General features: G+C 62.6%; 1 long non-coding RNA gene across 1 annotated transcript; it reads right to left on the bottom strand.

Moving 5' to 3' along the window:
• Positions 1-3224: 3224 nt before the first annotated feature.
• Positions 3225-8810, bottom strand: LOC309613035. The gene is made up of 2 exons (XR_014235474.1): positions 6188-8810; positions 3225-5014 (listed from the first exon to the last, which is right to left on the bottom strand). It is a non-coding gene; the product is annotated as an uncharacterized lncRNA (long non-coding RNA).
• Positions 8811-8876: the final 66 nt, after the last annotated feature.

The following is an 8876-nucleotide window of genomic DNA, read 5'->3' as shown; positions in this document are numbered from 1 at the left end:
AATCAGTTTAGATGCCTCGCCTTGGACAAAAGTGCTCTTTTAGCAAATCCAAAATGTCCTTCCACTAGCTTTCAGGTTGGCTGCCTTCACCCCAAACTCACCTCTCTCGTATGACTTACCAAAAGCCGCAAGAAGTAGTCAATTAATACTGATATTCTGAATATTTTCCTACTATTTTCGCAGCCTTGATGAATTTGTGGTCTGGGATCCAAGGTACCACAGGTAACAGCTGTACCTAATTTTACGTGAGATCATCACAATGATCACCAGCCTCCCAACCAGAACATGAGCCTCACTGCCCGGTACCCGCCGGCCCCCCCTTAGACAATTCCACATCTGAGGTTCTGTTCGTTGTCACACCCCCACTCCTGGAAATAAATTCCAAATCATCTGCAAATATCAGAAAATCTGAGTAAAAGTTTAACCAGAAAGGAGATTATTTTCCCATATGTGGTGGGTTGAATGGTGCGCCCCCCACAAAAGTTCATGTCCACCCAGAACCTCAGAATGTGACTTTATTTGGAAATGGGGTCATTAGGGTGCACCCTAATGCATTGTGACTGGTGTCCTTGTTAAAAGGAGGCATCTGGACACAGATGCAGACAGACTGACGGCCACAGGAAGCGATTGGAGGGAGACAGCCACAAACCAAAACACCAAGGATTGCTGGCAACACCAGGAGCTGAAGAGAGGCCTGGAACAGACTCTCCCTCACAGCCTTAGCAGGAGCCAACCCCACCGACACCTTGGTTTCAGACTTCTAGCCTCCAGGGCTGCAAGAAAATTAATTTCTGGGTTTTTTTGGCTGTGCCGCATGGCTTGTGGGATCTTAGTTCCCCGACCAGGGATGAAACCTGGGCCCTCGGCAGTGGAAGTGCAGAGTCCTAACCACAGGACCGCTGGGGAATTCCCAAATTTCTGTTTTTTTAAGTTACCAAGTTTGTGGTATTTTGTTTTGGCAGCCCTAGGAAATTCATACACCATAAGAAATCCAGAGATAGGGAGGTTCTAGGACTAGCTAATTCAATGATGTCATGAAAGACCCAGGTGTCTTCAATGTTTCTGCCCTGTCATCCTCAACATATCAGCCATGTTCCCCCTCATGGTCACAAAACAGCTGCTGCAGCACCATGCATCCAGACAGGTATGCTATCCTCCAGCAAAAAAGAGGGTGTGTCCTCCCGGTGGTGCCTCCTTTATTGGGGATGAGAAGGGCCATGATTGGCTTGAATTAAATATGATTCATTTCCTAGGGTTGGGGAGGGGGCCATTTCTCCTGAGCCTACAGGACGGGGTGGGGTTGGGGGGCGACATCCAAACAAAACAGGGAAAACCAGCAATGTCTGCCATCATGCACACCCAGGGTCCCGGGAGTGAGTGGCAGACGAGACTGCAGCACACAGAGGCAGGAGGGGAATGTTGTGGGGTCTCTGGGGGGAAGGGGGAAGCAGGTAGAAATAGGTCCCCTGTGGGTGACTGGGCAGCAGACGCTCGGCCCTGCCCGCTGCAGCCTACTCAGAGCTCGACTTTGGGCACTGGCCGCCCTCGCCGCCAGACAGCGTGGCCCCTGGACCCCCGGCACCATCACCCACACCTGCCCAAGGGAACCACGAAATCATCCGTGTGTGTCTCTGGCTCACCTTCAGGACTCAGGGCCCAGCTGGGTCCCACAACTGCCCCCGGGTGCCGGAGCAGGCGGGGAGGGCCTGTGGCCTCAGCAAGCCTGCGAATTATCCTGTTAGGGGTTGACTTGCCTCCCAAAAGATATGCTGAAGTCCCAACCCCCAGAAGCTATGAAATGGGGTCTTTGCAGGTGTGATTGGTCAAGATGGGCACACGCTGGACCGGGGCGGGCTGCAGTCCGATGACCGGGGTCCTTATAAGAAGAGGGGAGTCTGGACGCAGACCCGCAGGGAGAAGAGGGCCGTGCGAGGACACAGGTGGGCGGGAGCGAGGCGGCCGCGAGCGGAGGAGCGCCAGAGGCCCCGGGAGCTGGAGGAGGCCGGAGGGACGTCCCCCGGAGCCCTCAGGCAGAGGCAGCCCTGCCCGCACCTCAGTCCTGGACTTCTGGGAAAGGATAAACTGCCCCTCTTGCAAGCCCCCCCGCCTAGGGCGCCTGGTTACAGCTGCCCGCACCCCGGGACGCTCAGAATCCCCAGAACCCTGCGGCCTACGTGGAGGCCTGGACGCAGACGACGCTCCCCGGTGCCTCTGCAGCCCGGCGCGGCCACGCCGCGAAATTCTGCGCGCAGAGCACGTCACGCTGAGCCGCGCTGGGTGGGGTGGGGGCGACCCGAGCTGCCCCCACGTGCTCCCCCTTTCCCTGATCACGGGGTTCCCACCTAAAGCTGCTCCCCAGCCGAGTCCGAGCTGCAGCCAGAACCCCCTCCTGACTCAGGGCCCCTGCACAGCTGCCGCCCGCATCCGTCCCCCGACCCCCTCACCCTGCTCGCCTCTCCTGGGCCGTCCCTTCCCGCGGAGCCCCCTCCGGGACTGCAGCTCCCCGTGCTTGCCGTCCCGTGCGCCGAGCCCTCAGCGCAGGAGCTGGCCTCCGGTCTGCGGGTGGAGCCCGGTGCGCGGACGTGCCGTGACCCCTCGCTGCACGGGCAGGGCGTGGCGCTGCGGGCCCCGCACGGCGTCTCCCCCCGCAACAAGCGGAGGTTTCTCCCCCCGGGGCGGGGGTCTCGGCACGAGGGTGGACTCCCTGCAGCGTAGCGGGGAGACCCCGAGGGTTTCAGCCTCTTGGGCGAGTTGGGAGCGCGGGGAGACGCCCAGAGGACCAGGGGAGAAGAAAGCTCAGATTCGGGAAACATTCTGAGAGAAAATGGACAGGGAGTGGACAGAGCGGGGCGGGGGCGGGGCCGGGGGGCGATGGCAGTGCCCACACCCCAGAGGCGATGAGGAATGAAGGGACACAGAGCTGGCACAGGCGGACACCCCAGAACTGGCAAACGAGATCGTGATGAGCCACTGACATGGTCAGTAGCCCCGCCCACCAGAGGGAGAACGCAAGCCACGACTGCAAGGGCCGTGTGTGTGATTTTGAATTTTCTAGTCGTTGCATTTATAAAAAAAGTAAGAGGGACTTCCCTGGTGGTCCAGTAGCTAAGACTCTACGCTCCCCATGCAGGGGGCCCGGGTTGGATCCCTGGTCGGGGAACTAGATCCCGCATGCCGCAACTAAAGATCCTGCGTGCAGCCAAATAAAGAAATAAATATTAAAAAAAAAAAAGTAAGAGACGAGATTGGTTTTGATAACATATCTTAGTGAACCCGATATATACGAAATGTGTCCATCTCAACATGTGATCAGTATGTAATTCTGTAAGCGAGCTGTCATATCCTTTCTGGGGGCTCAGTGTTGGAAATCCCGCGTGTCTCTCACTCTGAGGGCGCGTCTTACCTCGGACCGGCCGCGCCGCAGGTGCCCGATGGCCACACGTGTTGCGCCCGCTGTCACCGTCCCCCGGGGCCATCTGAACGCCCCCCTTCCGCGGACTGACAGGCAGGGGCTCTGTCGGAACTCAAGGCTGCGGCAGAGCACCTTTTGCTCCCAGGAAGCCCAGCAGACCAGGCCCCGTCCTCAAGGCCACACCTCTGTTCGCCCACCAGCCCACCCTCTGTCCCCCAGCCCTGGGGACCTTCCTTCCTGGACTTCTGCCCCCCTCCCCGTGCCCTCGCTGGCCCCTCGGCTTGTCCCTCACCGTGCCACCAATTCCTGCATCGTCCCCCCCGCCCCGTCCTAGACACAGCATTTTACAGCTAGAACTGCCCCCGTCCCGAGTGGAGCCGCGGGCCCTGACCCCAGCCCCCCTCACCCCCACCACGTGCTCACAGAGGGGGCGGGTCCACCCCAGGCGCCGGCCCCAGAGCCTGACGCCTCCGCGCACCCGTCCTATCACCTCTTTCCAGAAAGTTCTCCCTCATCAATAAATGAGAATAGAAATGGCCCATATGGAAATATTGTTGTCAAAACCACTGATTAAGTTTTACACAACCAGTGCGAGAGCAAATGAAAAGGTTTTAACTTTAATTTAAGGAAAGAGGAATATGATATAATTTCAATTTGTGATAAGATGTTCTCAAGACTGCGTTTCGATTGGATTACATCCTCGCGGACTTTGTGAAGTGTCAGCTGCAGGTGAAGGTGCGGGGGATGTTCGTTATTAACAACGTAATGGGCCAGCGTTCATGCCATCTGCCTTCAGCAGCATCTCCTGGGCCCACCTGAGAGACCTCGTTAGCTCAGAACCTGGAACTCCGGCCTGGGACGGGAGGGCCTGGGGAGGCACCTAGGTGGACCCGCAGAGGGGCCCTCAGGACCTGCCCTAGCCACCTGGGCACAGGCCTCTGCTGGGAGGGGAGGTAGGGGGTGGAGGCCCAGGGTGGGGGGAGCCCAGAAGTCAGAGCTCCTGACTTGGGGGTGAACGGGAGCCAAAGCACCCTCGGGGGGGAGGGAGGTCCCAGTTTGCAGAGGCAGTGTGCAGAAGGGCGGGGTCGGCAGCGCATGTCTGGTAGGAGGAGGGGCTGGGACCCCTGTCCTCTGGCTGCACCCCTCCCGGGGGTTTGGGGGCCTGCTGGGCCGAGGGGATGCAACCACCCCAAGCTCACGTCCACCACCCACAGCACAGCTCCGGGTACGCGGGCTCCAGAATGCCGTGACCTGACCTCACGGCCCCAACGCCCCCTTTGGGACTTCATGAGCCCCCAGCCACTCGTGTGCACGCCCCTAGGCCTACCCCGCGTCCACCACAGGCAGGGAAGCCCCTCCCAGGGCAGGACAGACCCCGGTGGGAAGCGAACGGGGTGGCCCGTGGGCCCCGGGGAGGCCCCTCCCCTGAGCAGGCCCGGCTCGACCCCTGGGCGCCTTCTCAGTGATTCCGCGATGAAGGCACAGCCAGCCCTGGGGTCAGTGGCCCAGGAGGGACCTGGTGGGTGTGAGGAAGCCTGGTCACACCTCGATGTGTCACGTAGAGACCTGAGCAGCCCTTTCTTTCCGGGACCCCGAGAGATGCTGGGATGTGAAGACACAAGACCACACAGAGATTCTGTTTGTGGGGCGACTGTGGCTCCCGCCCGCGCTTAGCCAAACAGGGCTCCTCCCGTGGGGAGCTCCCAAACGGGAGGGGGCCCTGGCCGGGGGAGTCCAGGCTGTGCTCCCCGCACCTCCCAGACGGAGGCCAATGACACCAAAACCCAGGCCCCGGCCATGCACCTGCTTCCGGGGGGCCAACCCCTGCCTCCCCATCCCAGTGGTCCCCCTCTGCCAGCTCTGCCCACAAGGACAGCCCTGCTGTCCCCTCCTCCGCCTGCATCTGTCCTTTGTGCTGTGTGACCCAGGGAAGGCCCTTCCCCTCCCTGGGCCTCAACCCTTTCCTCTGGGAAAGGAGGGGAGTTGGCTGGGGGGTGGGCACAGGGAGCTCAGGTGCCATCCATGGGAAGGGCCAGGCCAGCCTCAGTTGTCACAGACCGAGACCACTGCCCTGTGCACACCCACTGGCCTCCACCCAGGCCCTGGCTGAGGGGGGAGGCTGGGACCAGCCAGTGGGGGATGCAGGGGTGAGGGAGGCAGGTGGGGACACCCCCTGGGGTCTCACAATTATTTACAGCCGCTGGGGCCTCATGTGCCTGCTAATCCCCCACTCCTGGCCAGGGGCCGCGTCGGATGGGGGTTGCCGAAGGGAGCCCCTCTCTCTGACGCTCCGGGGGTGGGGGCCCGCAGGCTGTGCAGACCCCTGCACAGGTGCGGGGGCAACAGCAGGTGGAAACTGAGGCTGGGGACGGGGTCGCAGCGTCCCGTGGGCCAAGCTCCCTCTGGGCCTGGGAGGCAGGGCCACCAGCTTTGAGATGCCCCAGAAAGCGCCCGAGCTCTTGAACCCCTTCCTGCATCATTCCCGTCTCTCTCAGGTCCAAGCGGGGTGGGAGGGGCCTGCTGTGTGCCCTCCCACACCCCGTGGCGCTCTGCCCACCTGAGCCCACGTACTTCTCCAGCCCCGGTGGGCCCCAACCACAGCAGGTCTGTGCCCGGCCCGGGGTTGAGGCAGGCGCTGTCCCCGGGGGGCTATGGGCACCCAGCAGCTTCGCTATCCCCCTTCCCAGGTGAGAAAACTGAGGCCGGAAAGGCCGGCCGAGTGGTCCAGCGTCACAGCTTGAGATGCAGGTTTCATTCATTCACTCAATCACTCACCGGACAAAGTGCGCTGAGCTCCACCACGTGCCAGACACCGTCCCGCGTGCTGGGGACACAGCCCAGCTCCCTGACTAGGGGACGTGGAGCTCCATCTCAGAAGACAAAACACCCAAATTCCAAAGGTGACCTCCAAGTGCTGAAAACGGGCCCGGGCGATGGGCAGAGTCAGGGGCTCAGGGGAGCCTCTCCGAGGGGAGACCTGTCGTAAGGGGCCAGGCTTGTGGACGGCGGGGCTCCAGGCGGAGGGGCCGCAAGGGCAGGGCCCTGCGGTACGTCTTCCTGGAGGCCTTCCTGGAGGCCGGGGCGCGCCATGAAGCAGAGGCAGCAGTGGGAGGAGGCCAGGGTGGAGGGACGGCGGGAGGCCGGCCAGCTTCCCCGGGGCAGGCAGGAGCCCCTGCTGGGTCGCTCCCCCCACCCTTCCTGCTGCAGCCACGCCGGCCCACTCCCCACCCTGAGTTCCCAACAGCCCAGACCCTCCACACGGCCAGGCCTTAGTCCGAGGGTCGCCTCGGCCCTGAATGTCCTTCAGTTCAGGCCCCAGGCCCTCAGGGCTGCGGGGTGTGTGTGGGCGTGAGGGGTGCTGCCCAGGGAACAGCCCTCCCTGAACCACCCGCCCCGGACCCCGTCCACGGATGGGAACATGGTTCCTCTGGGCCACGTCTGGGGAAAGGCCCTGATACGTATTAAGCACCTCCTGTATGCACAGACGGGATCTCAAAGCCCCAGGAACCACTCAGCAGACAGGGGCTTGCGTCCAGCTGGGCCTCCCACTCGGTGCCATGCCCTGCCGTGCCCTGCCATGCCCGGCTCCCCTCTGGGGTGTGGACCCCCTTGCGGCTGTCGGGGTCCCTGGGGCGGGTGAGCACTGGCTGATTCTCTTCCAAGCTGGGGGGCAGCAGTGCAGCCAGGCCCCGCCTGTACCCTCAAGTGTGGTCCCATGGCCCCCCCTGCCCTGCCCCCTGGCTGAATGGACGTTGCATGACCTGGTAACTCCCCTGCCCCTGAGGACACCTCCGTGCCTGTCCTGCCGTGACCGGGTTGTACGGGGCCTGCTGGCGGCTTGGGGCCTGGGGACGTGACCACCAGAAGGGGCTCTGCTACCCGAAGCCCACCCAGCGCCCCCGGGGCGGCCTCTGGGCTCCCAGGGAGCAGCCGTGACGGAGGGCAGCGTGCGTGTCCCCAGCAGGACCAGCCCCAGTTGCCCACAGCCTAATGGGCTGGACAATACACCATCGGCGGAATCCTCCCTGCCCTGTCCTAAAGATGCCTCATACACCCCAGCCCACCCGGACTCCCAGGACCACGTGGAGGGCACAGCCCTGGGAGTGCTGGAGGCGGGCCTCATGCTCCAGTCCCAGGCCACAGCTAACTTGCTGTGTGACTCCAGGGGGGTCGCCTTGCCTCTCTGAGCCTCAGTTTCCTTATCAGTAAAATGGAGCTCCTTTCCTGAGTGGCCCTCTGCTTCCCCCTGGTGGTGAAGAGGCCACATTGCCGCAGGTCCCAGGTAGGGCATGCCTGGAAGGACAGCTTGCGGGGGGTGGGGGGGGGTGGTCTCAGCTAAAGGGTCAGGCAGGCTGGTGCAGGCCGCCCTCCACGGCCCTCCTCCTAACACGCAAGTCCCACCAGGGCCTCTGCTCAGAACCGCCCATGGCGCCCAGCGCCTGAGGAAGGAAGCCAAGCTGCCCCACCTGGCCAAGTCCCTGCACGGTCCAGGCCCCACTGACCACTCAGGGCCACCCATCTTCCTCTATCACCCCACCCTCCAGTGGGGGGCTCGCTGTGATGGAGGGCAGCAGGCAGTTTCTGAGCTCCTCCACCATCACTGCTGGTCCAGACACAACCATGTGACCCCATCGACCTCATAGGCAACAAGCAACCCATCGGTCACCAAAGGCTCAGAGAGGGCAGGGCCCTAGCCCAAGGCCACACAGCTGAGCGGCACAGGCGTGACTGTGAATCCGTCTCCAGGCCAGGCAGCTGCCTTCCTCGTCCCAGATCACATCCTGACCTCAAGTTCCAAAAATCCCCACCTGAGACCCTCCACCACCCCGTAAAGGCAGCAAGGAGCGGCGAGACCTCCTGGGGCCCAACACACTCAGCCAGGGTCTCCCAGCTCTGTCCCCACCAGGACTCACGGGGTCCTGACCCGGCCTGCCACCAGGTGGGGGAGGACTGGCACTTTGCCATCGCTGAGGGTCCACCAGGACCACCATGAAGGGCTCTGCGGTGGCTGCAGACAGCACAGGAAGACACAGCTACAGCCGCCGTACACAGGTGAGGAAGCTGGCGCCCGGAGGGGAGGTTACGCTGCAGGTCTCCCGAGGGTGGGGGGCAGCGCTGCTGAGGCCTCGGGGCTGGGCCGCAAGCAGGCTCTGCTCCCTCAGTCCTTCCCTGCACGGCCGTGGCCCCCCACCAGAAGTCGGGAAGGGCGGTGGGCCCCATTCCCTTGCTGGACGCCAGGAACTCGGTCCCAGGGCCCAGCCGGCCTCCGTCCTAAAGGTCAAGGTCAAAGATCTTGACTGCGACCCCCACGTGGGGGTGGGGCCAGCACCGAGTGCAGCTTCGAGACCCGTCCTGTCCCAGTTCCTGTAAGGCTCGTGTCCAGCCTGTCCACGCAGCCAGGTCAGGAAGTGGCTCAAATGCCCGTCTCAGAGGGCCCGAGCCAAGCCCAGAGGGTCAGCGTCTT

This window comes from Balaenoptera borealis (genome assembly GCF_965194805.1).
Source record: "Balaenoptera borealis genome assembly, chromosome: 16".
Classification (NCBI taxonomy): Eukaryota; Metazoa; Chordata; class Mammalia; order Artiodactyla; family Balaenopteridae; genus Balaenoptera; species Balaenoptera borealis.
The sequence above is the reverse complement of the archived record's forward strand: the minus strand, read 5'-3'. Positions and strand labels throughout refer to the sequence as shown.